At 42.3% G+C, this 19,583-nt stretch overlaps 1 pseudogene; it reads right to left on the minus strand.

The window, feature by feature from the left end:
* Nucleotides 1-6,332: 6,332 nt before the first annotated feature.
* LOC136519624 (protein POOR HOMOLOGOUS SYNAPSIS 1-like) lies at nt 6,333-19,518 on the minus strand (annotated as a pseudogene).
* Nucleotides 19,519-19,583: the final 65 nt, after the last annotated feature.

The raw sequence follows: 19,583 nt of genomic DNA on the forward strand, positions 1-19,583 counted from the left end.
CAACAAAAGCTATGAAGGGTTCATGTTGAGCAAATAGCCAGAAAATGCTTCAATTGATCAAAAAGGATAATTTAAGTTTTATCGTGATGCTAGTTTGACCTATGTTGACCTATCACTTAGAGTGCTTGCATGGAGGTGCACCTTAAATAAAAGCTGTAGTTCAGTTTGAGTGGAACAAACTTTGTTTAAAGGTCAAGACCTAGTTCAGCTTCTAACTTAGTCAAACAGAGCCCTCAAGTTGGAATCCATTGCTGCTTTGGAGCTCGAAAATTTTGCTAAGTCCTCAATCGACTGAATGGCTGTTTTCAGTTTCCATGTAGGCTTGTTTGTGAGTTGGTAACTTGCAAACTAATTCAAGTTTGGCCAAGATCCTTTTAGCAAAAGTGTAGTACTCACATAGCACTACAACAAGGAGAAATTGGTTGATCAAATCATCAAATGGTTTGGGAGATAGAGAGGGGAGAAGTTGGAGGTTTCAGTCGGCTTGAGACTGAATTCAGTTTTCGAGTTTCATGTACCCTAATTTGGAGCCTTGTATCTCTCAAACTAGACCGAATTAGACTTTGACACTTTAAGCAAAGTTGGAGATCTCGCGTAGCTCTACAACTTTGGTTATTACAACTTGTGCCAAAACTAAACGGATTAGGAGTTACAAGGGGAGGAAAATTGAAGCTTCAGTCATATTTTTTGGGTGGTATTAGATTTTTGAATCAGGAAGATGCAGTGGCCAACCAGGCCATAGGGTTTCGGTGCCGCGTTGCCCTCTCCTTGTCCTCGTGCTTGCCACCTTGCACTCGCGTTCTAGAAAATGGAGGCCTGAGCGCTCCTCTCGCTCGCTCCCTCAACATCTCTGCTCGGTCTCTCTTTCTCCTCGCTGTTCCGCTCGCCATGGCCAGCCGCTGCCGAGTTCTATCGCCGCTACTCTCTGCTATCCTCCACCCACCCGGCCACTACAGCACCATCGCTGCAACCTGCTCCGCCACCATCTCCTCACTCTCGCGCACTTCCTCGCCGGGCCAAACCAGGCTGGGAGCCTGAGTCCGCCGCCGCTTCCTGCCGCCTGCTGCTGTCTATAGCCAGCCGAGCCTAAGCCAGGCACGGCCACAACTGTCCACAGCCAAGCCCTAGCGCGGCCCCACCTTGCCGCCGACGAGCCGCAAGCCGGTCGTCCCCTCCGTCCTCTGTTCTCAGCCACGACGAGGAAGAAGAAGATGTGGTAAAACGTAAATAGAAACTCTTCTCTGGGTCATGTTGCAAAACTGCCTAAAGACAAGGGATTTACAATTGTGGGCTTAGATGATTTGTGAGATCTGCTGGGTCCCCGTTGCAAAGTTGTTTTCTTTTCCTGTTTTCTGTTTTTCTTTTCTAGAATAATGGCTGAACTTTGAAAAATCATAATAAATTATAGAAAAATCATAAAATAGCAAATGAAGACTTTTTGGAATCCTTGAGAGTAGATCTACGCAGTAGAGTCATAATATAATATGTGTTAGTAGAAGGTTTTTATTGTTTTTATTTATCTATGTTAATTATGGTTTTCTAAGAATAAATTCATATGTAAAGTTGTGTTGCTCCAATTGCTATAAAATTTTTATGGTAGCCTACTGATGCTATGTGTGTGCTGTGGTAAAAATTTCATCTTCATTGGATGTAGTATGATTGAATTATTGATTTAAATGTTTTAATGCTTGATAAATGGTTTTAAATGAGTTATAATTTTTTATGAAGGTGTAAAACGGGAAAATGTTGTTCCATTACCTTGGTAGGAGGATGTTGTGTCAGGTTGATGCATAATATGGCTATGTGTTTGCAGAAAATAGTGTGTTTTAGATTTATCTTGCTCTCACCGGTTTTCTTGCATTAGTAATTTGTCTTTTTTGTAATAATTAATCTATAAAACCTGAGCATGTAATATTTGTATAGTAATCATTTTTTGTCATCATCTTTATCTCATAAAAATCTCAGTTCTAAATTCCATGTTGCAACATCACATATAATTAATATATAAATCATTTATAAAGAATGAATGTGAGCTCACTAGTAAATAATTATGTGTGTGTGTGTGTGTTTTTTCTTATGAAGCTCCTAATGCATGTTGAATAAGTAAAATGCTTCTTGGTTATGTTAGGAGTGCCTTGGTGTGTATGCATGGCTTATGTGTGTGCTATCTTGATTAACCCATCAAGTAATAACGTCGTTGCATATGTGCTGATTTGGCTGCATGCGCAGTTTCTGTTGAATTGATAACTTCATGATGCAAATGATATTTTCTATGAATGTGGTTAATACAAAAGTGGTAGCTAACTCCCTTATATTGCTTGTGTTAAAATTTCATGACCATAGGCCTGATAGTTTTGGAGTTATACTCCCGGCAAGTTCATTGTCAGGTTTTGCTTATGCTCGGTGAAGATTTGAATGATTGTTTTGTTTGACCTATTTCAACATGTAATCACATCTGGGTGATAATAGAAGAGTTGTAGTGATTTTGTTAAGCTTTTCAAAATGTCTAATAACACTACTTTTGGTGGTCTAGAACTCTAGTTATTGCTGTTCAAAGTAGAATGGCAGATTCTGTCCAAATCTTGACAGAGATGCCTTCTTGGTGTTGTTTAACTTTGTTAGCCATAGAATCATCTTAAGATGATAATAAGAAAGTTATAGATAACTTAATAATATTTCTATAAAGTTAAGGATCATATTTTTTGGATGAATATAACTTGAGATATGTATTTCTGAAGTTAATATCAGTTTTTTATCCTTAGTTGTATAAGCTCTGCTTCATGATGTATTTTGACCTTATTATTTGTTGAATTAGCTTTTGGTGTTAATAACAAGGTTTAAGATAATTTCATTATCTTTCAAGAAAGTCTTGAATCACACTTTGTGCATGCCTATAACTCTAGGTATGGTTGAAACAACTAACTGCTGTGTTGCTGCCCAGAATCTGAGCATGTACCTAAAGTTGTTTGCTTCACTTTGCATTGCTTTGTATGCTTGTTAGTGTTAGCTCATGACACTACTAGAGTTAAATTGATCTACCTGAGGTATCTTATAAATATGTTATATAATGTTGGTCAAGCACGTAACTAATAAATGGTCATGTATGCATGTTGCCACAAAATGATCTTGATGCATGTTTTGCTAGAGCTTTAATTATGTTTGTGTCATTCACCGTAGCCCTAGTTCTTATGTGATGCTAGGCTTAATTAGTTCTTGATTGTTAAATCCTTGTAATAGTTCGACCTTGAGTTAACTGGTGTGCCATGCTTGTTATGCTTGCTACCCCTATGCTAGACTTGAGTGATAGTTAGCTAAATGACTTGCTCTCTAAGTGCATATGTCTTGAGGTGTAACCTTATACTTGTCTTGAATGCTTTTATATGATGCATCGCATGTTACCATTCTTCGCATTCATGCACTTGCATTGTTGCATCTCATCTAGGTACGCTAGATGCACCATGTGAAGGACGTGATGTTGGAGCCAAACCCAAAGGCGGTGTATGGTGAACATATCCCAAAGATGGAATGACTAAGCAAGTGCTAGGACCGGAGATGTCACCAAGATGATGCAAGCTAACTGAACTGACTTTGTGTCGGATCCCAGGCAAGCCCCTGGAGCATTCTAAGCCTCCTATGTTTTTACAAATATCACTTGTGTCCTTTATGTTTGATGCATTAGGTTATAGGAGTTGATTGGAAACACTTGATGCATATAACTTCCTTGTCCAGAAATATACCTTAAACCATGTGTAAGTCCAGGATCGAGTATATGCTTAGCCATGCTTAGATCGGTAGAAGTCGAGTGATTTCCTGTCACCTACGAGATATAGGTGGATACCGGAGCACGGTTGGCTATATTTGCTATCATGGAATAGAACCATGGAGTGATGTATAAATGGAGGTCGGGCGGAGTCTATGTGTAGGTTGACTCATGTGATTCTGTCTATGCCGATTAAGGACCGCATCATTGGAGGCCCTCTTGTCATTTTGAACGCATGCCTCTCACTTAGTTGGCCAGATAACTCATTCCGACCACAAAGCCGAGTAGCTCAACTCAGGTCCGGGCCTCGTTCTGTTAGAGTGCGCACTCTGGATGGTAGTAAGGATGTGCGGGGAGCCAAACGTGAGCCCAAGGGCAGGGTAGTCCTAATCGTTCTGGCAGCTAGTTGTCCCTGGTTGTGCGGCGCTGATCGAACCCCACGAAATGTGTACCTGAGTTGTACCAAAGGTGACCTAAGACTACCTTGGTGCAGGCATGTCTGGGTTTGTGTTAGGAATAAATTCCTAGCTGGTTGAAATCGATTCGAATCGCCGTCTCTCCCGGATAGTGAGAAACTTGATGGAGCTCCTTCATCGTTGTAATTAGATTATGGAATATGATGATTCTGATGAATATGAAAATCTTAAACCGGCTATGGTTACTATTGTTATGCTACTAAATGATATACCACATGTTTGGCACAGGTTAGTTGATAATCTAGAGATGAATATGTATAATTAACTTGATGACCGAATTATAAAATGTATAGCTTAATTAGTGGATTTTTATGCAAAATGGTGTCAAGCTAGCTCTACTTATATAGCCTTGCATGATCCTTGGTGTCACTTTATTTTTGATTTATGACGGGTAAGTCTAGCTGAGTATATTCGAGTACTCAGGGTTTATCCCACCATGTTGCAGGTGAAGGTCTCGGCCTGCTGCAGATGGTGGCTAACCGCCGGTGGGCTCGGTGACTCTATATAGTGTTATTATCTATATGCTTTTGTCAAAGGATGTCACGTATGCTAGCAATGTATTTAGAACTTATATTAATATAATCATTTGAAAGCTATGTTGTTTTTCTTTAACCGGTTTTGAAACCCAAACTTGTACTATTATTGGTGAACCCATTTGTAATATTATTTTCGCTGTAACTCTATGTATGTGATGTGTATTTGCTTAATCATGCGATCTTGGTTATGATGTTGATTTACCGAGGTCCTTCGTGACACTCAGACGAACTACCAGGTTTATATAAGTGAAAATATGCGCACGTCAACGTGTTAAACGGGGACAGCCGTACTTGATCTTGTATAAATTAGACGGTTCTGTCACAGTCAATTTCTCAACTTGATGTGAAAAATGCCTTCCTTAATGGTAAACTCCATGAGGAGGTATACAAGCGACCACCTTCTAGGTATCATTGTTCTCTTTATGGCCTCAAACAAAGTTCCTTGTGGTTGGTTTCAGCGATTTGCCTCTACTATCACTGCTACTGGTTTCTCTCTTAGTGCTCATGATACCGCCTTTTTTATTCATGCTTCATCCCGTGGTCGAAGTCTTCTTCTTTATGTTGGTTATATGATCATCACTTGAGATAATTCTGAGTACATTGCCTTTGTAAAGGCACGTCCCAATGAGCAATTTCTCATGCGTGGTCCCAGTGAGCATTTTCATGCATGGTCTTGGTCCTCTTTGTTACTTTTCTTAGGACTGAGGTCTCTTCCACCTCTGATGGCCTTTATATGTCCCATGGAAAGTACATTCAAGATCTTGTTGATCGTTTCTCCACTATTCCAAACATACTCGAGCTCTGTCGGCGAAGAACGAGCTTGAAATCGGTTCTATTAACCAACTGATGAGTACATACTGATTTCGGAGTTACTTGCTACGTGATTAGGTCATTCGTGACCTCGGACGTGCTAGACTTTGTTGGTGTATGATCCGAGATTCAATTCGGTGTGAAGACATCGGTAGGGATTCTCATTATTTGGAAGAATGACAAATGTTACATGATCTTAAGGCACACATCAAAAGATGTACTAACTATAAGGTTTGAGGAAAAAACGTGCAAATCTAATCAAAATTTAATAAATTTAGACTCTGCCAATGAGCTTCATTTTTCACTACTGAATCTACATTAACACTATAGCAAAGGAATTTATCCAGTTTTAGATTTTCCATCCACGGTAGCCTGTTCTTTCGCATATATGTGTGATCACCTATTACGAAGCAATTGGCTATGAAAGAATCTGCTACTATTTAATCAACTGGATATCTAGATAAACATGAGCATGGTAGCAAATTGTGTATTTTGAACTTTTATGCTTTGGATGGAAATTTTGTGCATGTATTGTAAATTGTTCGCAAAAAACGGGAACATTTATCTTGGCATGTAATCTATATAGATACTATCTACTATGTATAGCCATATGTAATTTATACTATTGCTTCACAATCTGAGCTTTTGGGAAATGAGCTGTAGGGTGCCGTGAAGCGTGCCTGCTTTTCTAGTAGTATATATGACCACAGACAGATCTTTATTCCTTCACCACAGAAGAAGTTTTGCTATCTACAGCGACATGTCACCACCAAGTTCATCAATGACTTTATCAAGCTTGAACAACATATCTAGAGAAAGAAAAGTACTGAATCAATATTACTATGTAAAATGAGGACTTATTGTATGGGTAACAACTAAAGAGAATGCTGGATTTTTTGTTACTATGCAAGAATAATTGAAAGGGTGAGAAACCGTTGTATGGTTCATTTTTTATGAATATGTACAGCATGAGGAAGGGAAGACATACCATTAAAGGATTCATCAGCCATATATGTCTGCAGACGAAAAATATGATGTTACTATTTACAAAATACTTGACAATAGGAAAAAACGACCAAAAGATTCTTAATAAGAACGGTACCTTTATCCGTGCCATTATGTCATATGTTAATATACTTGTATCAACTCCCTCACCAGCATCCATTCCTTTACCAACAGTCGTTTCTTCATTGGCAACTGCAAAGAAACATAGCTTACATATCAAGGGAGGAGGAGCATCGATACAATTAAGATAAAAGATGAAGTTAAAATCATTCTTACCATCTTGAGAAGTGTCCAGTGCATACACCTGAATGATTTTAAAGTATCAGTAACATTCTCGGCAGCAGCTGTTTGCATGACTTTCAAATAGATACAACATTACCTCTTGAAAGGCATGGTTTGATGCAGCCAATGGACAGGGTTCCTCTGTATCAGATTTACATTGTATTATTAAGCTTATAGACCAACAAAATCAAAATACGGATATTGTATTTCAATGTAAATCTTTTTTGGAAATTAGTTCACCTTGGTCATAATCAATTGAACAATTTGTCAGCATTTCGTTGAAACTAGGAGGGAAAGCAGAGTAGCTGTTACTAGTGTTGTTAGCACTGAGAGGTTCAAGAACAGGCTGGTCTGGTTCCTCATGGTAGCTCATTGGTGGTTCATCTATTGTGTGGTCAGAACTTTGCTCTTCAAAGCTTGAAGCATCATCCGGCCTAGGAACATTTATGTCACAAAACAAATACATCTTGCAACTTACAAACCTTAAAAAGTTCTATCCTTACCTGTGGTGAAGTCCATTAGAAGCAATATATTCAGATGCTGGTGAATCTTCACACACGTAGTCACATCCAGACGGTATGATGTCCATGGTTTCGCATGAGCATTCCTTTATGATTATTAAATAAATACACTTAGTTAATATTTTAAAACCCTTTTACAAGCAAAGAGGAAACCTAGTCTGATACTTAAATTTCATTGCCTAACCCGTCCAAGAACAAATGAAACTATCATAGGTAGTAGTGTTGAGGGAGACACTGGCCAGGGTTCCAAATCCAACCTGGTACCAAAAAAATCCCCTCGCTGGCAATGCAATAATGGTAGGGGCTGGCTTATGGCAACTGTGGTTAGTTTGCGCCCAAAATCTCTCCTTGCCGACAACACAAAAAATAGTGGCAAGGGGCCAGCCTGTGGCACTTGTGGTGGGTTTGGGCCCTCCTACCATGTGGTAATTTCAGTTGTAGCCAATCCAATGGGTCGTGGTCAGCCCAAATTCCGGTGCGTCCATATATGAAGTCTGGGTTCAGTGGGTTTTTTCGATCACTGAGGTTCCTTCCTAGAGTAAAAAAACGTGTGAGGGAGCCTTTCCCCAGCAGCTGAGGGTTTTTTTTTTCTCACAATGGTATGTAGCATCACCGTGGTTTCATGTCAAGTAAACTTTGGTAAAAGAGAGGCAGAATGTAAAACACATCCAAAATGCTTTAATCTGGTAATAATTCTGGCAGTCATATAATAAAATGAATTTGATAAATCCTTCAAGGTTTTATAATAAAAAAGTTTAGAATCGAAAAACACTATTAGGTTTTCTGATAGTATTAGCACATAAATAAGCTCCGTTGTTCCAAATATTTTTTATAATGAAAATATACTGCTTTTCCATTAAAGAAATATCCATATTAAAAAAATTAATGGTGTTACATTTCTTTCATGTAGATTTTATTAAAATAGAAATGAAGATAAGCCATCAAGAATGTCAAAATGGGATTACAAAATGTTCTCATGGAATTCATTTATGTTTCTATCTATCACTAGTGTAAACATAAAAATGCACGATACTTCATTTCAATGCACTTCAGTTGCTACATACAACATGATACAGTAAGCTCTAATGAGCATCAAAAGAAACATAAGTCATCCATGACAAATAGATGCGCATAGGGGCAACACTGAAAGACACTGGATTAGAGAAGTGGCATTTGAATATATCTGAAATATAACAGACTCAACCTTCACACAATCTGAGAATGACCCTACATCATTGACCTCTGGAAAACATACAGAAAACTCACCTTCACACAACTCAAGAACGATTCTGCGTTACAGAGCTGTGGGAAACGTACAGCAAACTTCTGGATCTACAGAGATACATCATAAAATTTCTGTCATTAGAAAAGTGATCACAAAGTTATTTATGCATATAAACATCTCGTAAGCACTAAAACGGTTTCCATTCAAACTTGCAAGATAACAGTGCAACAGTTAAATATCATTTCTTTCAACTGACTAGCTGGTAGAATCACATCTTATTCTTATGGTACACAAAGACTACCTGTTTAGACTTATCACAGAAGCTCACGAATACCACTGTGCTCAGTGTTATCCTAAACGCTAAACGGTAAACAGTCGGTCACCTACCGTTTTGCCCATTATTCGGGCAAAACGGGTGTTTAAACGGGAAAAACGGCCGTTTAAACGGTCAAAACAACCGATTAAACGGAAACGGTGTACCACCGTGTAGCGTTTAAACGGTGTGTAAATGGGCTAAACGGCCGTTTAGACGAACAGTGACCGTACTACCTCTGATGGGGCACTGCGTCACACAAGTAACCTGAGGCCAAGAGAAGTTGAGAATCGACACAAAGTGTTCCTCCTGTGCGATGGGCAAGTAGTTCAGTAAGAAAAGGAATTCTGTGACAAAACAAAAACAACCATATAGGAGTTACTGGTGCAAAATTTCACAATAGAAAAGTAGCAGACAATTCATCATAAACCAAAGACTAAATTTACTCGAGAAAATTGCTATTATAGGATACGAAACAATGGGCTTCGTTATTATAGGACTCCAATCGTCGACTTCGCTAAAACGACACTTGAAACGTTGGCACTTTGTTTTAGATGACATTTGGTATATTTCTTGACTTTGGTAATCAAAATACATGTATTTTGCTCCTTAATTGACTCTTTTACCCTTCTGGCCTTACGTATCCTTTTGCATGAGCCCGACGTTTCGTTCATCTTCGACATTTCGTCTGACCGCCCCCCCGCCCAATCCTCCTCGACGTGCCGCCCATGGAGGAGACGAACTCGCCCCCACCGGATCCAGAAGGGCCGCCGGCCGCCTCTGCCCCTACCACGCTGCCCTCAGGCGTGGCCGCGTTGGCCAGCCCTGGCCTGGCCGCCTGTGCCCTAGCTGTGCCGGCCTCTGGCCCTGCTGCTCGGCCTTCAGGCGTGGCCGCGTCGGCCGGCTGTGGCCTGGCCACGCCGCCCTCTGGTCAGGCCCGGCCCTGGAGGGGGGCAAACGGGGCAGCCGCTCTATGCCCCCCAGACCAAGGGGTGCGATGTATATATGTATTGACATCCACCTTGAAAGCTAGTAGCTGCTAGTGCTAGAAAGTAGCAACCCGTAATAACAATCTATATTTATTCATTATACTTTGTTTCATTTGCTTTCTTTTGTCTGTTTATTAAATTTCAACACCACCATGTTATGTCAAAAATAGTCTTCCAGAAATGAGAAAATGAGACAAAGAAGAGTAAGAAGAAATAAGTAAATGAATTAATGAGTCAGAGAGTATCCATTATAAATCTTTTAAGAGTCATAGAAGCTAAGAAATCTATATGAAACAATTTTTTTTGCCAACCCAGTTAAGATAGAATAGCTCCTCAAGAGGAGATCCTTAAAACCCACTCTTACAGAAGTAAATGAATTAATGAGTCAGAGAGTATCCATTATAAATTTAGTAATATTGATATGATTTTTATATTAAGGGGGCCAGAGTTTGAGTTTGGCTGTAGGCCTCAACAATCCCAGGACCGGCACTGCCTTTGGTGTGGCCGTGACCGCCACCTCTGGCCTGGACGGGCTGGCTAAGGGCATGGCCGCGCCGACAGTGGAGGGCATGGCCGCGCCGGCAGCAGAAGGCGTGGACGCGGCAGCAGAAGGTCCAGCAAAAGGTCTGGACAAGCCGGCAGAAGGCATGTCCACTGCTCTAGCCCTAGCGAGATCGCTGCTTCCAACTGCTCCTCTTCCGGCAGTAGAGCGCAACCTTCCTGTTCTTGAAGTGCAAAGGTATATATGCTTGTATGCTTTCTGTTTGTTTTTTACCACGATAGTATTACATATTAGTTAAAGTTGATTTCACTTGTTTAGGTCCCAAGTAGATCATGTGGAAAATATGGAAAGAGTTGATTGGGATACGATACAGATAGTGGAGACACATGATGACGAAGGTCGTATTGCACTTATGAGTGAGTCGCAGATTTGTGAGCTTTTAGGCTTGACAGAGGAGGGCACAACAAATATACCTGCATAAGGCTTTGATTGCCGAATGGATGAAGAGGGGAATGATAATGAGATTGGGCAAGATACTGATGGTGCTGCCATTCCTACTAGTGATGCCGTACCAGGTGAGATGGTCATTTCATATGATAAGAACAACCCATCAATAGAGGTAGGAACACTGTACCCAATAATGGAAGAGTTCAAGCTGGCAGTGCGGCAATTTGCCATCAATAAGGAGTTCGATTTAGGAGTAGAGAAGTCATGTAAGACAATATATAGGGCTTTTTACAAGTCCGGTGATGAAGATTGCCCTTGCCCTTGGAGGATAAATGGCACTAAACAAAAAGGCCAAGCCACTATGGAGGTGAATAATTTTTTTATTATTTCATTAATTCTACTTATTATATAAATTAATATCAATCTCATTGATTTTTTGTTTTGCATGTAACCATCTTAGTCGATAAGCACGAGTGTGTGTCCAGCATGAGGCAGATAACTACAACTCCAAGTTGCAAGTGGGTAGCTAGCAAGGCTGTGAGTATCCTTAGAGCTGATCCAAATATTGGTGCTAAGGAATTGCAAAAGAAGTTGGAGACAGATCACAAGTGTCAAATTGCATATGACACTGTATGGCGGGGTAAACAAAGAGCTCTTGAAGAGGTTTATGGCAAATGGGAAGAGAGTTTTGAGCTGTTATTTAGGTGGAAGGCTGAGGTAATGAAGCGGTGCCCCGGGAGTGTCGTTGAGATTGAGGTACTTGAGGTGGATGGTCAAATATATTTCCACCATTTTTTTGTGCTCTTAAACCATGCATTGATGGTTTTTTAGAAGGTTGTAGACCTCATTTGAGCATAGATGCTACAACACTTAATGGAAGGTGGAATGGTCACTTGGCCGCAGCTATAGCAGTTGATGGTCACAATTGGATGTATTCACTCGCTTATGGCTTCATAGCTTCTGAAAACACAGACAACTGGACTTGGTTCATGGAACAATTAAAGAAGGCAATAGGTGATCCTCCACTCCTTGATGTTTGTTCTGATGCTTGCAAGGGCTTGGAGAATGCAGTGAAGAATGTATTCCCAAATGCAGAGCAAAGAGAATGCTTTTATCATCTTGTCCAAAATTTCAAGAAGAGATTTAGAGGGTTTGGCTAAATATATCCTACGACAAGGGCTTACAGAGAGGACATATTCTATGACAATATAGCAAAAATAGTAAGTGAATCAGCACAAGCAGTGAAATGGTTATAGACCAATCATAAGTTATTATGGTATAGGTGTGGTTTCAATTCAGAAATTAAGTGTGACTACATAACTAGTAATATTGCTGAGTCATTTAATAACTGGATTAGAGACCATAAAGACTTACCTGTTGCTGACCTTGCTGATAAGATCAGAGAAATGATCATGGTACTTTGGAACAAGAGAAGAAATATTGCATACAGGCTACCTGAAGATAGGATACTTCCAGCTATTATGGTTCAGCTAAAGGCAAATACTAGAGGTTTGGGACACTTGAAAATTATACCATGTTCTAATTGGAGTGCAGAGGTGTGGGACCATAGCAGCCAAGCTGAGAGGCATATTATCAACTTACACCAAAGGACTTGTACTTGTCTTGAATGGCAACACACTGGTAAGCCATGTCAACATGTATTGGCCTATGTAACCCGCCATTGGGGAGTTGACCTAGAACAGTTTGTGCATGACTACTACTCAGTCAATAGATTAAGGGTTGCTTATGGAAGAGAGATTGAGCCAATGACAGATAAAACACAATGGCCACAAGTTGACCTACCATTTTTAGTTGGTGCACCTACCTGTTGGACGATGAAGGAAACTAAGAATGAAGGGATGGATGGAAGGTGGACACAGGAAGAAAGGTTCCAAAGATGGTGAATTTATCAACGATGGTGAAGGTGAGAAGGGATGTGACAATGATGCAGCTCCAACAAATGGAAAGGAAAAGAAAATGATCAGAGGACCTATGACTTGCAAAAAATGCGGAGAAAAAGGTGAAAGGTCCTAATGGCTAGAGGAGGAGTGAATAGCCTATTAAAAAAATTCTACAACAACACTTAACAAACCGGTTAGACAATTATGAGGCGAAGCAAGTGTTGCCCTAGCCTACTAAAATAGCAAGCCACCTACTACAATTCTAGTTTATATAGTTTCTATCCACACAATAGCTATGACACTATACAAAGTTAGTGTGCTCTCAAAAGCTAACTAAAGAGCCACACTAACCAAACTAACAAGCTCTCACAACTAGCTACACTAAAGAGCTTGACAACTAGTTTGCGGTAATGTAAAGAGAGTGAGCAAGAAGGTTATACCGCCATGTCGAGGAAGGAGCCAATCAATCACAAGAATGAATAACAATGAAGACCAATCACCTCGGAATCAAATGATGACACAATAATTTTTTATCGAGGTTCACTTGCTTGCCGGCAAGCTAGTCCTCGTTGTGGCGATTCACTCATTTGGAGGTTCACGCGCTAATTGGCATCACACGCCAAACCCTCAATAGGGTGCCGCACAACCAACACAAGATGAGGATCACACAAGCCACGAACAATCCACTAGAGTACCTTTTGGCTCTCCGCCGGGGAAAGGTCAAGAACCCCTCACAATCACCACGATCGGAGCTGGAGACAATCACCAACCTCCGCTCGATGATCCTCGCTGCTCCAACCCGTCTAGGTGGCAGCAACCACCAAGAGTAACAAGCGAATCCCACAGCGAAACACGAACACCAAGTGCCTCTAGATGCAAACACTCAAGCAATGCACTTGGATTCTCTCTCAATCTCACAAAGATGTTGAATCAATGATGGAGATGAGTGGGAGGGCTTTGGCTAAGCTCACAAGGTTGTTATGTCAATGCAAATGGCTAAGAGAGTGAGCTATAGCCAGCCATGTGAAGGGTCGAGATGGCGACTAGAGGGGGGGTGAATAGTCTTTTCTAAAACTTAATCGCGTCGGCTAACCGATACAAATGCGGAATTAAAACTATTGGTCTAGCCAAGACTATACCCCACTATATATGTTCACTAGCACCTTGCAAAGATAACAATTAAGCAACAAAGGTGCCGGGCTAGCTAGAGCTCTCCTAAACAAATCTAGGAGCAAGGTTACACAAACCTATGCCACTAGTACTTTAAGCGACAAGGGAGCTCCTACACATGCTAGTAAGCAAAAGCACAAAGCTAACTAAGCTCACTAGCAATGCTCAATAACAAGGCAACCAATGCCTAATTAGAGAGCGCAAATACTTAGCTACACAAACTAAGCAATGTGACTAACAAGGTTACTAAAACCAAATTAGCCACGCAAGGGAGCTACTTCTATGCTACACAAGCAAGAAGGTAATTAGCAAGCTACACAAGCTATCTAATTACACGAGCAACTACACAAGCTTAATATGTATAAAAGTAATTGCAAGCTTGTGTAATGGGGATGCAAACCAACGGGAAGAACAAGGTTGACACGATGATTTTTCTCCCGAGGTTCACGTGTTTGCCAACACGCTAGTCCCCGTTGTGTCGACCGCTCACTTGGTGGTTCGGCGGCTAATTAGCATCACCCGCTAAGCCCGCACGTCGGGCGCCGCAAGAACCTACTCCTTGAGTGAGGGTAGCTCAATGACACGCTTTACTAGAGTTGCTCTTCGCGACTCCCGCGGGGCGAGCACAATGCCCCTCACAAGCACTTCTCCGGAGCGCCGCACAAGCTTCTTGCGCGCTTTGACGGAGACCACCACCAAGCCGTCTAGGAGGTGGCAACCTCCAAGAGTAACAAGCACCACCGGCTTGCAACTCGATCTCCTAGTGCCACTCGATGCAACCTCACGATGCAATCGCACTAGAATCGCTCACTCACACAATCGAATGATCACTATCAAGTATATGTGTGATGGAGGGCTCCCAAGCACTCACAAGCATGGACACTAAGTCCCTTGAGGTGCTCCACACCAGCCATGGCCGAGGGCCACTTCTATTTATAGCCCCAAGGGCTAAACTAGCCGTTACCCCTTCACTGGGCAACGGTCGGGCCGACCGGACGCTCCGGTCGTGTTGACCGGACGCTGGACCTCAGCGTCCGGTCGCTCACAGACGACCACGTGTCCCGATTCCAACGGCCACTTGACCTGACCGGACGCTCTAGCTTCAACTGACCGGACGCTGGACCCTCAGCGTCCGGTCGTTTCCAGTAAGCTCCCGAGCATGACCGGACGCGTCCGGTCGAACGCGATCGGACGCAGCCAGCGTCCGGTCACTCTCCAGCTACTGCATCACCGTACGTCAGCGCGACCGGACGCAGCCTGCCAGCGTCCGGTGCATTCAGATCCAGCGTCCGGTTAGTTGACCGACGCCGGCATCTTCGCGACCAACTCGTTTTCACTTCTAACTTCTTCACCCTTGCACCAATGTGCTAACCACCAAGAATTTGCATCCGGCGCAATAGAAAATAGACATTCCATTTTCCCGAAAGCGCCGAATCCCGCCTCACAAGCTCGGCGGGAGGGAGAGAGGGACCCAAACCCATCTCACCCCTACAAACACCACCGCCTTTGTAAATGTGCCAACACCATCAAGTGTACACCACCATGTGTATGTGTGTTAGCATTTTCACAATCATTTTCCAAAGGATGTTAGCCACTCAACTTGCCACGCCACTCGATCCTAGCGACAATGCAAAGTTAGATCACTCGAGTGGCACTAGATGACCGATATGCAAACAAGTTTGCCCCTCTTGATAGTACGGCCATCTATCCTAAACCCGGTCATAAATTTCTCTACACACCTATGACTGGTGAAATAAAATGCCCTAGGTTATACCTTTGCCTTGCGCATTCCATTCCATCTCCTTCAATGTCGATGCAACACATGCACCAACATGATCAACAATGATATGATCCACTTCATATCATCACATGATCATTTTGGTTCATCGATCTTGACTCTACTTGCTCTTCACCGTTGCCATCGTCCATCGGCGCCAAGTCTTGCTCAAGCTTCACCGCCACGCGGTCCATCACTCCAAAGCCTTCGACTTGCCCTTCACGCTTGCAACCGGTCCATCAAGCCAAGTCTTGTCTTGATCTTCTCCATCTTGATCACATGACTCAATGTCATGTCTCATGTGCATTTAAGCTCCTTCATCATCACATGTGTGAGCTTTGCAACATCTCCAAGCCATTTTCACCTCCATGGCATATGTTGCTCATACACATGTACCTATGGACTAATTACCTGTGTATCTCACATAAACACAATTAGTCCACCTAAGTTGTCACTCAATTACCAAAACCAAACAAGGACCTTTCACCATGGGGCTTAAATATAAACCCCCACGAAATAGAGTTGTTGTACCCCTTCACTGGGCACAACACGGGGTGACCGGACGCTCCAGTCATATCGACCGGACACAGGACCCTAGTGTCCGGGCGTGCGATGCACGCCACGTGTCCCCTCTCTTCAAATACTCAGCGCCCAATCCCAGCGGTCAAGTGATGACCAGACGCGCTGCTGCGAAGTGACCGGACGCTGGACCACAGCGTCCGATCATTTCTAGTAAGCATCCAGAAGCGAGAAATCACGACCGGACTCACCCAGCGTCCGGTCACTCGGCGTCTCCTCTGTGCGCTATCACGTCAGTAGGACCGGACACACCCCGTTAGTGTCCGGTCACTAAGTGACCCAGCGTCCAGTCGAAGACCGACGCCAGTGTCTTCACACTTCCACTGACCGGACGCGCCGGTCCTACCGAGACCAGCGTCCGGTCTCTTACAGTGACCTCCGTCTTTTCTGTACGGAGCGCCGATGGCATCGTCGGACTGTCCGCACTCTACGGGCGGACACTCCATTGGTGAAGTTCCTAACCCTTGCTCAAATGTGCCAACCACCAAGTGTATCACCTTGTACACATGTGTTAGCATATTTTCACAAATGTTTTCAAGGGTGTTAACACTCCACTAGATCCTAAATGCATATGCAATGAGTTAGAGCATCTAGTGGTACTTTGATAACCGTATTTCGATACGAGTTTCACCCCTCTTAATAGTACGACTATCAATCCTAAATATGATCACACTCTCTAAGTGTCTCGATCACTAAAACAAAATGGCTCTTACCATTTATACCTTTACCTTGACCCTTTTGTTTTTCTCTTTCTTCTTTTCAAGTCCAAACACTTAATCATCACCATGGCTTCACCATCATCATGTCATGATCTTCATTTGCTTCTCCACTTGGAATGTGCTACCTATCTCATGATCACTTGATAAACTAGGTTAGCACTTAGGGTTTCATCAATTAACTAAAATCAAACTAGAGCTTTCAAAAGATCATAGGCAAGCTAGTGCCAAGTGCCCACTCAATGGGACCGCAAAAAAGAGGTATGAACTGATTTTCTTTATCTAGAAACTTGAATGTAAATGTCAATATTAATTTATTTGATTACTTGTAGGAAGAATAGACAACCTAGGAAGAATGTTACAAAAGCTTCACCAGCAGAACCTAGCACCCCACGGAGGCCGACTAGAGAAGAAATCCTACGGGATAGTCCAGGAAGGGTCACAAGAAGGTAAGAAAATATTAACACATTTATCTTACACTAATTCTTTCCATAATCTAATTGTGGTATCGTATTTATGTGCAGCAAGCTTGCGATGTTATTAGAAGAGGGCACATCTTCACAAACCGACAACACTTGTCCCGTGAGGGTGCCTACAGCGGTAGCACAAAAAAAGATGGCTCCGAAGAGAAAGCTACACATTGGATGGATTATTTTAGCTGTGATGAGATATAAACTCATGATTTATTTTATATGACTTGAATCTTGTTTGGAACATTATTATGATGTGAGATGAATTCATGTGTACTTATTATTGTGTTATATGCCCAAAATTTTACTTTAATTTTCTAGAAATTTTTACTATATTTTTGTGAATTTTAATAATGTGTGACATACCCCGGCGACGGCGGCAAGCGTGCCAGCCAACCTGCCCAGGCGGCGGCGGCGGCAAGCCTGCCAGCCAGGCAGGCTAGGCGACGGCAGCCAGCCAGCCTGCCCAGGCCAGCCAAGCAGCCCACGCACCTGCCTGTCCACTCTTACGTGAATATGACTGAAGGGCAATACGGTCCTCCCATGGCAAAATACAAGTATTTGAAATGAGAAAAGTGATTAAAATGACCAAATATCATGTAAAACAAAATGCCAACGTTTCAAATGTCGTTTTAGCGAAGTCAACGATTGAAGTCCTATAATAGCGAAGGCCATTGTTTCGCGTCCTATAATAGCAATTTTCTCAAAAAATCCCAATAGTATAGAGTCCACTTGTCAGACATTAAATGGTATATTCACAATTAACTTCTGCGAGTGCGAGAAAATCTAATCATGCAACAAATGGAATCACTCAACTAACCAATCCTAGACATTCAATTAAATGAGCTATTCCCTTTTATAGATCGAAGACACCAGCCTAAGAAATATTAACTCCTATGCTGTAAAGCCTCGAATATGTCAAGCTAGCATATGCATTCATTAATCCGTACCAATCCATTGAGAATTTTAAAAGCATAATGAACGGAACATTACACATAGAATATATATGAGAAATCAATTATCTGTAGAACTTAACTGCAGAAACAGATACAGCACATACAGCCATGCATGGTAATTCAAAAAAAAAATCAATGATACTTATTAGATTAATAAAAAGTATGTATGGATTTTTTTGCTTTTTAAAAGCAGATTTAAATCTCGATTAAAAAAATTAATAAAAAGTAAAAAAAAAAACAAAGCTAACTGAGGCAATGGCATCAACATAGAAGGATTTACAAAGATGATTAAAAAGAACAACATAGAAGCACAGATTATATCCGAACAAAGTTCATAAAGAATCTGGTGCACCACTTGTCTAGGAATTGAATGGACTCATTTGATATGTTGAGAAATCACAAATTGGGCCAGGGTATCCAACTTGGCGCACCACTTGTCCAGAAATTGAATGGACTCATTTGATATGTTAGAAATCACAAATTGGACACATGCATGCAACTTGCTGAGACACGAAACTAGGACACTAATTCCTAGCATGTATTTTACAAAGATCAAACTCCACACCAAAATTTTATGTGTTCTCGGACAAAACTAGCCCGGAGCAGTCAATTTTTGCCAACAAGAAAACATAAACCCCAAACCAGGACAACCATTCCCTAAAATCCCCCTAAACAGACGCGGACACCTAAACGATCTACTATCAGTCACACAACACAACACACGAGATACGACTCGAGTATAAAGAAGGAAGGAATGGAGGTAGGGGGTTTAGGTACGGACGAAGACGACGTCGCCGATGGAGATGGTGAGGACGGGGACTGCAGAGGGGAGGCTGGGGTGGAGACGTAGAGGGAAGCGGGGCATGAGGCGGGGATGCAGGTTCCCTGGTGGCGGTGGACGCCGCGCATGATATGGCGGAGCCCTGGTGGCGGCGGCGCGGAGAGGTCCTGCCGCGGCGTGCTGAAGTAGCGCGCGTACTCCACCTCCCACTTCTGCCTCTGCAGCGTCCGCGGCGGTGCCACCGCAGAGTCTACCAGGTGCGCGTGCACCAGTGCCATGCTGTTGTCGTTGACGTCTGTCATCGCCATGGCGACGAGCCGACGATGATGAGGGAGGCAACAAGGAACGGGGTTTCGCCTTTCGGTGA

Source organism: Miscanthus floridulus, chromosome 18, assembly GCF_019320115.1.
Source record: "Miscanthus floridulus cultivar M001 chromosome 18, ASM1932011v1, whole genome shotgun sequence".
In the NCBI taxonomy this organism is placed as follows: domain Eukaryota; kingdom Viridiplantae; phylum Streptophyta; class Magnoliopsida; order Poales; family Poaceae; genus Miscanthus; species Miscanthus floridulus.